We start from the raw sequence: 13,846 nt of genomic DNA on the forward strand, positions 1-13,846 counted from the left end.
TATTTTAGATGTATGTTCCTTGGATTTTAAATTCCGCTCATGCAGCTCATTGTAGAAGAGTGATAGTATTCTATTAAAAGACAAAAAAAGGTATTTTCATGCCTTTCTTACCTTTTGAACCTTGCCACTAATTTTCTTATGTAATTATTTCCCTTTGTTAGTCTTATCTGAAAATTACCTTGCTCATAATCCTAGACTATCATCTCCTAATTATAAAGCCATAACAGGCTCCAACTCTGATTCTCTCTCATTTGAAAATACTCAGAATTTTAAAAGTTCCTCATACCTGGTAATTTAGACTAGAAGTCATAGGACAATTGTTTCCATGATAAAAACAAATTAGGGCTAGAGATATGAACGACTAGTCGACATGTTACTCGACTAGTTGCTCCGCCCTTGCTGCATATATCTGAAAGAGGCAGCAAAGGAGGAGGAGAAGGGGGCGCTTCAAAGCGGCAGCACCACAGGGAGACACCCCCACACACACCCTGCCCCGCTGACCCCACGGGACTCCACGTGGTGCCACCACTTTGAAGTGCTGTGGCGAGCATGGAGCTGGTGGGGGATTGTTTGAGTCCCCCTCTGGCCCCATGCTCCCCACAGCACTCTTGCCTTTTGAAGTGTAGCAACAGCCTTGGGGTTGTTGCTTTACTTCAAAGGCAGAAGGGTCGTTATCAACTAATCAAACAGTTGATGCAAATTGCATTGACTACTCAATTAGCCAATTAATACAAATTTTACAGCCCTAATCAGGGCTAGGCTGAATGGGTCCAGCTGTTGGGTTGTAGTGCTTGCTTTGGTGATAACTTCAGTGATGTGAAAGCATGTTACATGCTGGAGCTATCTTATGTGGTGGATTTGGCACTCACTTTGAAATCAGAGTTCTATTTATCTGAATGACTTAGAAGCAGGGCCTGCTCTAGGCACCAGCAAAACAAGCAGGTGCTTGGGGTGGCATGTTGCCAGGGGCGGCATTCCAGCCCACAGGAGGAGCAGGGTGGCGGGGAGCCCCACGGAGGCTGCCCCCGAGCTGGGAGCCCTGCACCCCGCTGCTCGGAGCCTGTGTCTGGCCCCAGGGTGCCTAGCCCTGGGGCGCTGGCAGGGTGGGGCAGGATGCTGGGACGGTAGGGCGCTTGGCCGTGGCACAGGGAGGCTGCAGCTGGTGATGCTGAGCTCGGTGGGGCAGGCTGCAACCATGGTGGCTGCTCCCGGCAGCCGGCTCACTGGAGCGGAGTTCAGGGGCTTGGCAGGCGCTGGGTCTCAGCCACGGTGGGGCCCCATCCCCCGAGCAGGGAGCCCCACGGAGACCGCCCCGAGCTAGGAGCCCTGTGCCCAGCTGCTCGGAGCCTGCACCTGGCCCCAGGGCGCTGGGAGTTCTGCATGGGCAGCCCTAAGGCAGGGCCCCTGCTGGGGTGCTTCCTGGGGGGCAGCTGCGGCTGGTGAGGCTGAGCCCGGCGGCCTCTTCTTCGCCTTTGTGAGTCCACCCCCCCCCCCCCCGTGTGCTCTACCTGGCCAGCCACCCCCTCCTCTAGGCCCCCCCCCCCGCCTGTGTTCTCTCCCCCGCAACTCCCCTGCCTGTGGACTCCCCTTGCCTGGCTGTCTCCCCCTGGCCTGTTTGCCCCTGCCCACTGTCCCATGACCTCCCCCCCCCCCCTTTCCTCCTCCCCCAGTTCGGCCTCTGCCCAGCAACCTCACCTCCTGGCCCACTGCAACCTTGCTGGGATCCCGTCTCCTCTTCTCCCTCCCTGGATCCCCATCTCCTGTCTGGCTCTCTCAACAATTCACCCTCCCCCCACATACCTGCCCAGGAACCCAGCCCCCTTGTGCTGTGTCCTGATCTCATCACTGCCTGGGACCCAGGTGATTCTCCCTCTCCCTTTGTCTGAGGAAGGGGAACTCTGGTGTTCCCAGTGCCCGTGTCTCCAAGTCCCTTCCTGTCTGGGGCAAGAGAGATTTATTGAAATTAGAATTGTGATCCCATTTAAATAGGCTTCCCGGAGTCAGCCGCTGATCAGTTTCAGCAGCGGCTGACTCAGGGACTCCTGGGGCAGAGCAGCTGGGGTGCTGCTGGGTTGGTCCCGTAGCACCATTCCTTGGTGCTGCGGGACCAACCCGGCAGCATCCCAGCTGCTCTGCCGCAGGCGTCCCTGATTCAGCCACTGCTGAAACTGATCAGCAGCGGCTGAATTGGGGATGCTTGGGGCAGAGCCGGACTATCGGAAGGGGAGGCTATGAGGGATCTGGGGTGGCATCCTCCCACCCCATCCTGACCCCTCATAGTCCCCCCTTCTGATAGTCCGGCCTATCTGATAGTCTGGCACCGCCTGGGTCCTAAAGGTGCCGGATTATTGGAAGTTTACTGTAAAAAGCTGGTTATGAGAGCGTTCTAACATCTTGAACATGACTAGATTCAATTTTTTAAATTCACTATGGATATTTCCTTTGTTTAATAAATGAATTTTAGATGCAAAATGTGTTTGGATATTTTTTGTTGTCCTTCACATTTAAGGTAGTTTTATTTCATACAAAAATTAAATGCTGGTTTTGTTTATTTTAAATAGAATTTCCGTCCAGACAGAAGTAGATGCAAATCATGTGTTTTAAAAAAAGTAGCCACCACTTAGCAAATAATATATGGGGTAAAACCTAATAATATATGGGGTAAAACCTTTCTCTTAAGTGTTCCTATTACACACCATTTTGTAATAGAGTAAAAATTAAGAATCTGATTATATCTAAGTTACACAATTATTTTGGCATTTATTTAGTTGGTAGCTGTACTGAGTGTATTCTCCTGGTTAGTAAACAGAAGCACCAAATTTGGCATAAAGGTTATATTTCGTTGTAAATCAACATGTTGTACAGGTTGCTAATAAGACTCAATCATCCTTTAGGAAAATATTTTAAATGTATAATTTAAATGATTAATTGCTCATTTAAACCTAGGTTTTCTGCTTGCCAGTTTAAACCATGATTAAAATTAGGGATTTAAATTTAAATTAATCCACCCTGCTTCAGAGGCTGTTTGGTCCATCCCTGAAGGAGAAAGCACAGGGCTGTGCTTGTGGAATAGGTTTTAGGCTAGTGGGGTTTTGTTGTCTGGACAGTTGAGCTGGGGAGTTGAAACAAAAGTTCTCTTAATCCCTTTGAACTGTTTAATTGTACAGTGAGGCTGATTCTTGTCGATGGACACCAAGAGTTGGATAGCTTATGTGTTGGGGTTGGAGTCTGAGTGATTATAAGGCTTCTAATCATAAAATCCCTTTGCACAGTGAGGAGTAGGACTGGGACTCCAGCACTAGGTGATATGAACACCTGCATGCTTTGGAAGTCTTTAACTGCTTGCTGTGGATGAACCTGCCCTCCCATTGTCCTCATGTGGGGAGTCCCTGGCGCTCTCCCAGGAGATGAAAATGCCTTGGAGTTTGGGCTCCTCCTGAAGCGCGTGCCTCACCCCTCAGGAAGACACACAAGCTGCATTTGTGTGCGCGCACCCTCCCTGGACAAAAAGAGGGGGGAATGTTTTGCTTGGGGCGGCAAAAAACCTAGAGTCAGCCCTGCTTAGAAGTAAATAAGGTCCTATCTCTACCTGTCTATTAGTGGATCTGTAGACCAATGGCCTCTCTGCATTTAAATAGCAGCAAAAAAGTATTTGGCACATGATGCAATAAGTATAAAATTGGTCCATTTTCTAGAGACTGATTCTCAGTGACTTCAAGGCCAGCCTCTCCTTTTTCTCTACTTCCTTATTATTCTCTTTCCTCTATTTCTGCTTTAGTTCCAGCAGCTTTCCATCCAAGTTTCCCATTTTCCAATTCTCATACAAACTAAGCTCAGTTTTACCTTGTCTTTCAGAAAGCTATGTTTATAGAAAAGATATCACAATGTAGAATTTCCATTTATGTAGGCACCACCCATCAAAACCATGCCTTCATGATTTATGAATATTTCTTATTAGTCCATATAATAACTATCATTGCTGTGTCTTCAGTCAGCTTAAGTACCTGATGCAGCCATGGAATGAAATGTGTTTAAACAAAGTCAGGTGACCATATGGGTTGAATCAAATATATTTAGACAAATCACCATGTCCATGCTTAACAAGAGATATTTTGTTTGAGGGGACAATAACTATATTGATTTGTAAAACTCACCTCTGCTCTTGAAAGAACACGACATCTGCTATCAAACTCTTTTAAATTCAGTCTTGATAGAGCATGTTGTTTATACAAACTCAAACACTTCATAACAAAGCACAACACAATTGGGTATAGAAGAATTTCATTGTTTAATGACAAATGAGTTCTGAATTAGGAAAAATAGCATGGCTGTGTCTACACTGGCCTGTTTTTCTGGAAAATCAGCCGCTTTTCCGGAAAAACTTGCCAGCTGTCTACACTGGCCGCTTGAATTTCCGCAAAAGCACTGACTTCCTACTGTAAGAAATCAGTGCTTCTTGCAGAAATACTATTCTGCTCCTGTACAAGCAAAAGTCCCTTTTGTGCAAAGCTTTTGTGCAGAAGGGCCAGTGTAGACAGCTCAGATTTGTTTTCTGCAAAAAAGCCCCAATCGTGAAAATGGCGATTGGGGCTTTTTTGCAGAAAAGCGCATCTAGATTGGCACGGACGCTTTTCCGCAAAAAGTGCTTTTGTGGAAAAGTGTCTGTGCCAATCTAGACGCTCTGTTCCGAAAATGCTTCCGTTAAAAGCATTTCCGGAAAATCATGCCAATCTAGACGCAGCCCATTTGTATTGTTTGCCCAGTAAATGAAAAATAAAACTCTCCCTCCACCCATACAATAGGGAATAGTATCAGTTTGGATAAAGAAAGAGGGAAAACAAGTGAGAGTAGCCTCAAAAATGGAGTTACAGGGAGCAGAGAACTGCCTTTTTACATTGATCATAAAATGCAGCTTACTTTAAAGCTAAGAGGAGTAGGAATGAACTTAAGCTCTCTGCAAGACACCTTTAATGGCAATATTTGCTAAGGGAGGGTGGAGATGAGATTTTTTTGTTACTTTGAATGTACAAAAAAACCTAAAAGGCTTTTTCTAACAAAGTACATAATTTGTTACTTTCAAGTCAACTCTCAGGACCTTGTGTACCAGCTGGAAATTACTGGTGTAATATATTTCAACCACACCTTGCTGCCATCAACTATGTCTCTGCTTGCTGAGGGAATCCCCACTACAGGCTGCTGTGTCAGTCTTCATTCCTTTTCAATGGTATGGCAACACAAAGGTAATAGAGCAGGTCGAGAAGCCCACCCTTGTGACTGACGCTTCAGATAAAAAGTCTGAGATGTAGCTGTGTTAATCTGTAACTTGAAAAATATTGACTAACAAATACTAGAGCATGAATTTTCATCAATAAAACCTACTTTGTCAGATGGATTGGAGTGGAAATTATAGTATCCAGGCTATATATAACAGCAAAAGCAGTTTCAATTATAGGACCAGTGTTAATGAAGCTAATTAAGTCAGGCTAGATGTGTCCTGGTCAAACATTTGATGTGGAAATGTGAATATCAAAGGCAGGGAAATTGCCTTTGTAGTGCCCAATAGAGGCTCTTGTGCATTTCAAAGTTGGAACACTGCGCCAACCCCAGGGCTGGGAGGAAGTCCCACTGACTCCGGGCTCCATGCTGGTGCTTCTGCTTTGAAATGCACAAGCAGCCCCCCCCCCCCCCCCCCCCACTTTCATTTGCTTATCAGATAGTCGACTAGTCCTTAACGGGTGCACTACTCTGACTGGGGATGTAATTTCGAAAGCTATTTTGAAATTACAGGCATGCTGTCAAGACATGGAAAACACTATTTTGGGATACTGGAAGTACCCTAAGAGTGAGGAATGGTGTTCCAGGATAGATTGTAGATTTTAACTGATGTGCTGGAGAAGTTTAAGTTGTGGGTTGGTGATGACGAGTGGTGTTCTGTTGTTTTCCTTGTTGACCTGGTCTTGAAGTAGATGACTTCTAGGTACTTGCCTGGCTCTGTCAATCTGTTTCTCACTTCACCAGGTGCATATTTAAGTTTAATGCAAGTTTCCTTTAAAGAATAAATAAAGATACAACACCCAACTCATTCAGTTAGTGTTATGAATGGTCTGCACACTTCCAGTAAAATAACATGACTTGAAACCTATTGTTTTCATACAAGGCTGGGTGTGGACTTTCATCTTGGAGTTAAAAAAAAAAAAAGGATTACATTCACCTTACCTAAGGGTGGTTTATTACTGACCTTAGCTAAACTGACTAGCTACTTAATGCCAAAGTGTCCAGAACAGAATTTATTGCAATATCATCCTCTGTTTCAGGAAATTTATGAGTTCAAAATCTGTAAATTCATATGTAAATTAGCCTTTACAGCTCACAAACATAGCTGTTCAGAAAACCAGGGAAGACCAAACTTGAAATTCTTGATCTTTTAAGGTAGAAATACAAGCAAAAAAAATTTTTTTAATTATATTTTACCCACCTCCCCATATCAATGTCTCCTTCAAAAGAAAAATCCTTTGTACGGTACTCGTGATGGCTTTATTTCCTGTACAAGTAAAAAGGCTGCATTCTTCAACGCAAACCATTTTATGAATAAAATACCTATGTCACCGAAAGCCAATCATCAATGAAACAGGCTCCAGCTAACATCTCTTCACGGCCTCATCTTAGAAGGTGAAGGATGATTAACTGATGTCTAGCTTCAGCTTCTAGCCATTGGATTATGTTATACCTTTCTCTGCTAGACTGCAGAGCCCATTATTAAATACTTGCTCCAAATGCAAGCACTTATGGTCACCAACAAGTAAATCAGGATCTACCGGTAGATCCTGGAGCCTCTGACAAGTGATCCTGACAGGTTTGGCTGGGAGGCTATTAAGTGCTGGCACTTCAGCTGCCCGTCCCCACACTGCCCTGCTGATTCTGCCCAGAGCTGCCCCCTGGGAACCTCCTGCTTGTTGTGCAGAAGACAGAGGCAGGGTTAGGGCACTCTGTCCCCCTCCCCTATACCCCATCTTCCCAAAATGAGGAGGGTGGGACAGGGGTATTTGGGTTTGAGGTAGATCCTGACCTAACAAATTCAAAAAGTGATCTTGTGCTTAAAAAAGTTGGAGACCACTGACAGACTAATCAAGTCATCCCTTCACGTTTGGAGTTTTTCCTGCCAGGATCCCAGACAGCATGGACAATGCTATTTTGTAGAGCTAAATGGCAACCTCTGTACTGCCTGATCTTGGGTGCATGGTGAGATCTTACCACATGGAAGACACCATTTTATAGAGCAAAACAGAGACATTCATGCATTGTGACCTTGCACTCACAATATATTTGAGGTCATACTGTGCAAAGCAAAATGGTATCCTCCACCTACTAAGGATCACTGCAGCCCTGTCGGCTGATGGCATGGCCCCACATTCCATAGTTTGGAAACCACTAGTTATCCCCATAAAGCAAGTTTCTAATCTTTTAATCATTCTCATGCTTCTTCAATTTATCAACATCCTTCTTGAATGGACACCAGAACTGGAAACGGTATTGCAACAGTGATCACATTTGGGCCAAGTAAAATAACCTATTCTTGAGCTCTCTCTTTTTAGCATCCTAGGATCACATTAGTTCTTTTAGCTGAAATATCACACTGGGAACTTACTTTCAGCTTATCCACCACAGCCACCTAATCTCTGCTGGTCACTGCTGCTCAGGATAGAGTCTCCACTCATGCAACTACAGCCTCTGTTCTTTATTCTAGATTTATACACCTACACTAATCTGTATGAAAACATGTTGTTTGCTTTCACCCTTTTGATTAAGCAATCCATATTGCTCTGAAGCAGTGACCTGTCCTCTTCATTCTTTACCACTCCAATTTGTGACTTATCTGCAAACTTTCAGGTTTGTTTTATTCCAGGTCATTAATAAAACTGCCCAGCAGGACTGGGAGGCAGTGGGGCTGCCCTGCAGGGCTGCCTGGCAGCAAGGCAAGGAACCTGGGAGTGGGGCTGTCCAGTAGCACACCAAAGAGCCCAGCAGCCCTGCTGTCACCAGGTGGAGCTACCTGGTGAGGGAGGCACTAGGGAAGCAGCAGGGCTGGCCAATGAGGCTGAAGCCCAAACAGGGCTGCTTGCTCAGCAGCGCAATTGGGTGGGATCGTAACACGTCTTGATACACGATGTAATCCATGACAAGAGACACCTAGCTGATACTGGGTAACCCTTCATCCTGTCTGCTATGGAGACAACTGAGTGGACTTGCGAAATGACCGCTTCCTGTCTAAATAAAAGGCAAGAGCCCTCCTACGTCGGACGCATCAGTCACTAGCTGGACCATGGGGAAGGGCTGGTGGAACAGGACCCCTTCACATACTTTGGAGTACCTCAGCCACCAGTTCAGGGTCGACAGGATCGCTGGGGGGAGGGGAGGGGACCATCACCACCAGGTCGATATGGTCACGGGCTGGCCTGTACACCATCGCCAGCAAATTCTGGAGAGGCCTGAGGTGGAGCCTGGCGTAGCGCACCACATATGTGTATGTCACTATGTGACCCAAAAGCCTCATGCAGTTCCACACCGTAGTCATGGGGGTAGTTTGGAGGCCGCAAATGATGTTGCCCAGGGATAGGAACCATGGACATGGGAGGGATGCCCTGCCGCACATTGCGTCCAAACATACCCCCACAAACTTGGCTGGGAGTAAGGGTGGCCCTCTCTTTGTTCAGTATGAGCCCCAACCCTAAGAACAGTTCCCTGGCTAGGTTGATGACCGACAAAAGTTGGTCCCGATCAGCTAGTCATCGAGGTAAAGGTAAACGTGCAGCCTCTTCCTTTGAAGTCCTTGACCACTGTAAATGGAAGGTATTTCCTGTGGTGGGGAACAATCGAGATGTGGAAGTATGCGTCCTTCAAATCGAGGGCAGCATACCAGTCTCCCAGGTCGAGGGAGGGGATAGCGGAGGCTAGCATCACTATCCTGAAGTTTGACTTTAAGAAGGCGTTGAGCCCAGGTCCAGGATGGGGCAGAGCCCCCCCCCCCCTTGGATTTTGGGATCAGGAAGTAGTAGGAATAAAAGCCACTTCCCTGGAGGGATGGGGACCTCCTCCACTGCTCCTAGAGAAAGTAGCATAGAGACCTCCTTCCTGAGCAGGATCTCCTGAGAGAGGGCCCTGAAGAGGGACAGGGAAGGAGGATGGGAAAGAAAGGAATGGGATAGAGTATCCCCTCTGTACCATGTCTAGTACCCAACGGTCTGTGGTGAGCCTCTGGCAGAAGAGTCGATCCCTCTTTTACCAGGCCTGGTGCGCTATCTATGGGAACCACTGGAACTCCGTCCTTGGGCGCACCTTCCAAAGCCAGGCCTAGGCCCCTGGGACTTATTGGAGGGTCCAGGGTGCTGCCCAGGGGGACTGTGTGATCTCCTCCTATTCCCCCTGGCTGTGGGAGCCCTAGACCTCCTCCTCCTATCAAACTGCGGCCCTTGCTTATAGCCTCTCTGCAGCCTCTGATTGAGTGGACACTGCTGCGGGGCCAGGGTGTGGATGCCCAGGGATTTTAGGGTGGTCCTGGAGTCTTTAAGGCTATGTAGCTTGTCATCTGTTTGCTCCAAGAACAACCCCGAGCTCTCAAAAGGGAAGTCCTGTATCATCACGTGGACCTCCTGCGATATGCCGGAGATCTGGAGCCACGAGCACCTGTGCATAACAATGCCTGTAGCCATGGCACAAGCTGCTGAGTCTGCGGCATCCTGAGCGGCAGGCAGCGCTGTTCATGCAACTATTCTTCCTTCCTCCATAAAGACAGCAAACTCCGGCTGGGGAACTTGAGGCAGCCGGTCCTTGAATTTGTCCACCACCACCCAAAAATGGTACGTACAGTGGAAGGGCATCACTTGCTGGTTTGCGTTCCTCAGTTGTCGGCGCTGCCGTAGCATATGCCTTCTGCCCCAGGAAGTCCAACTTCTTTGGCTCCTTACTCTTCGGAGTAGGGCCCTACTGCCCATACCTACCTCTGACAAGCCCCCTGAACTACTGCAGAACCTGGCAGTGGATGCACAGTGGTGCAGAAGACCTTTGTCCCCCCTTCACTGCATGGTGAGCCATGGCAACTGGTTTCCCTCTATGGGGTACGGGCAGTACCGGTGGGGGTGGCATGGCATGGGACTCCGGTGCCAGAGCACATAGTGCCACCAGAAGTGGTGCTGACTCTGCGGGAAGAGGTGCCTTACCCCATGGTGCCTCCTGCACTGGGGACAGCGGTGCCAAGCCTGGTTCTTGCCATGGGTCTTGTGGCCTGCATGCTCCTCTGCGCTGCATGGGGCCAGGCCCAGGGAGGCCGTGAGCTCCATCAGCTCCCAGGCTGCAGAGAGCATCTCTGGCCTGGATGGCCTCTGGACCTCCTCCAGGGACAGGTCCTGGCCCCCTTGGGCTCCCGATCTTACTGGGCTCCACTCTTGAAGCACCGGCTCCCGATGGCAGGCAGGCACGCCGGTCCCGCTTCCACGGCGACCTTGCGCTTCACGCCTGTTTACTAGTCAATGGCACCAGCGATTGATGCCGATTGGTGCCAGGAAGGCACCACGTGGCACCTGCTCCGTCTCTGCAGTCGCCGCCAGTGCACGCCTTACCGACAGTGCTGGCTCCGGCACTGGGGGTATAAGTGCTGACTCCATTAATAGGAGCTTAAGGCTGGAGTCTCTCTCCCTCTATGTATGCAGCTTAAAGGACTTGCAGATGTTAGTTAAATGGCCCTCACCAAGGCACTTCAAACAGTCTTTGTGAGGATCTCTGCAGGGCATGGGTTGGGAGCACTGTTGACAGGGTTTGAAGCCCTGGGGCTGTGGCATGCCCTCCTCGGGGAAGGAAGTGGGGAAACTACTATCAGCACTATCTACTAATCAACTAGTAACTATTCCTAAGGAGAAACTATTTACATAAGCTAGCTAAGGGCTCACTTTCAAAGGCAAGCAGAGCATTCCAGCAACCCTCAGGGGCAGAAAGAAGGAACAGAGGGTGGAGGGCCAGCAGGGGGTTATATGCTAGGATATACTGGCACCACTCCAAGGGGCTCCCCTGCTGGCCAAACGGGTACTGCTAAGGGCAAAAAGCTTCCAGAACTTATGCATGGGGCACACGCACACCAAGATGGAATGAACATAAGCAAGCACTCGAAAAAGCAGCACGTTATTCCACTGCATAAGAAAAATGGAATATATGGCAAGGGACTACCTTGATTTAATGAGCTCTTACACGATCTGAAAATCAAAAAGAAGTCATGAGAAAAGTGGAGACTAGGTCAAAATTACAAAGGATGAATATAAGCAAATAATGCAAGTATGCAGGGACAAAATTAGAAAGGCAAAGGCACAAAATGAGCTCAGTCTAGCTGGAGACAAAGGGTAACAAGATGACATTCTATAAATACATTAGAAGCAAGAGGAAGACCAAGGACAGGCGAGACCTATTGCTCAGTGAAGAGGGAGAAACAATAAAAGGATACTTGGAAATGGCAGAGGTGCTTAATGACTTTGTTTCAGGATGCCTAACAGTGAGTGGCAGTGGAAATGACGCAGGTTTAAAAGGTTAAAAAAAAAACAAGTTAAAATTACTTAGAAAAGTTAGATGTCTGCAAGTCACCAGGGCCTAATGAAATGCATCCTCGAATACTCAAAGAGTTGACAGGGGAGGTATCTGACCCTTTATCATCTTTGAAAAATCATGGAAGTTGGGAGAGATTCCAGAAGACTGAAAAAAGGCAACTATAGTGCCCTTCTATAAAAAGAGAAATAACCCACAAAGCTACAGACCAGTTAAACTTCTGTGCCAGGGAAGATAATGGAGCAAATAATTAAAGAATTCCTCTGATAGAAGCAAGGAGGAGGTGGGGAAAAGTGACTAGTCAAATAGTGACTCAACTACCTGATAAGCATATGCTTATCAGGTAGTCAGCTACTGAACTAGTTGCTTACATCCCTATCTCAGAGAGTAGTTATTAATGGTTCAATCGTGCTGGAAGGGCATAACAAGTGGGATCCCACAAAGGTCTCTCCTGGTTCTGTTCAATATTTTCAACAAATTAGGTATTGGCACAGAGTATGCTTATTAAGTTTGCAGATACCAAGCTAGGAGGGGTTGCAAGTGCTTTGGGACGAGAGGGTCATAATTCAAAATGATCTGGACAAACTGGTCTGAAGTAAATAGGGTGAAGTTTAATAAAGAAAAATGCAAAGTACTCCACTGAGAAAGGAATAATCAGTTTCACACACAGAATGGGAAGTGACTATCTAGGAAGGAATACTGCAGAAAGGGATTTACGGGTCATAGTAGACCACAAGCTAAATATGACAGTTGTGTGACACTGTTAGGAGTGTTGTGAGCAAGACATTTAACAAGTAATTTTTCTGTTCTACTCAGCACTGATTAGGCCTCAGGTGGAATATTGAGTCGTTCCAGGCACCACATTTGAAGATAGATGTGGAAAAACTGGAAAGGTCCAGAAAAGAGCCACAAAAATGATTAAAGGTCTAGGAAACATGAGCTATGAGGGAAGACTGCAAGAATTGGGCTTATTTAGCTTAGAAAAGAGAAGACGGAGAGGGGACCTGATACTTGAAAACTATCTAAAAGGGTATTACAAGGTTAAGGGAGAAAATTGTTCTCCATGGCCTCTGAGGAGAGGACAAGAAGCAATGGACAAATTGCAGCAAGGGAGGCTTAGGTTGGTTGACTAGACATCAGGGATGATCTAGACTGTGCTTGGTCCTGCTGTGAGGGCAGGAGACTGGACTTGATGTCCTCTCTTGAGGTCCCTTCCAGATCTAGTGCTGTACTTCCTTTATGGCCTGGGGAGGAGGAGAGGGGTGAAGGGCTCAAGATAACCAAAGGAGCAGCTATGGCCAATAGACACAGCTAGTTAAAAGCATTCTGATCTCCATGGGAGAAGTGAAAAAACCCAGATCTCAAACCTATTACTAAAAGGCTCCTTTCCATCCACTTGAGATGGGAACAAGGCTCCTTTTGTTCAGGATTAACAATACCTTGAAATTAATAGGAATAGCTCATACTTTTTTTATGCTATTATTTTAGGCTGGCTGCAGACTCAAACATCACTATCTGCTGCCCATATTTTCAGGTCTCCATGATTTGTCTGAAGGAAAGTTTAGATGCTGTAGTACAAGCATTATTTCTTACATACAGGCTTACTGAACCCTTTAGTGCCCCCACTTCCGTTACTGGCTAGCCATTAGTGAAATTGGGTAGCATCCATCCATTACTAACCTTGTGGCTAGTCAGTTTAGCCAAGTTCAGTAGTGGATGGATGCTATCCAATTCCTTTACATTACATACCCCACCCAGCATGTTTTCAACTCTTCAAACTTGTTCTATCATAACAGGACAAATTCAAGATGGAGATCACAGCTCTCCTGACGGGAATCAAAGAGCTCTCAGAAAAAGACTGAAATTGTTGCAACTAGTTGAAAACATTATGTTGAAACATTCCTGACTGCAAAATACAGAAATTTGTGCGAACTGATTGACAAACAGATTCCATTAATTCAGGTGAAAATTTGTTTTGAGACAAGCATCTAAAAACAGCAACAAAAAAAGCCAGTTAGTTTTTCCAGGGGGTGTGTGGAGTAATTACTATACAAACTCTACTTTTGCTTGCATGCTCTAGAATCAGAAGAGGTGCCTTCCTTTAGCAAATGCTTCCTCCACTTAACTTTCCAAACCCCAGGGCTGCTGGATGGTAATGACTAGGACTGTCAGTGTTCTCCCTTCAACTTCCTGCAGCATAGACAGCACCAAAAGTAGAGATTAAGCTACATTAATTCTGTAGCTGAAGTACCTTAAGTTGCTT

This window comes from Pelodiscus sinensis, chromosome 18 (assembly GCF_049634645.1).
Source record: "Pelodiscus sinensis isolate JC-2024 chromosome 18, ASM4963464v1, whole genome shotgun sequence".
In the NCBI taxonomy this organism is placed as follows: domain Eukaryota; kingdom Metazoa; phylum Chordata; order Testudines; family Trionychidae; genus Pelodiscus; species Pelodiscus sinensis.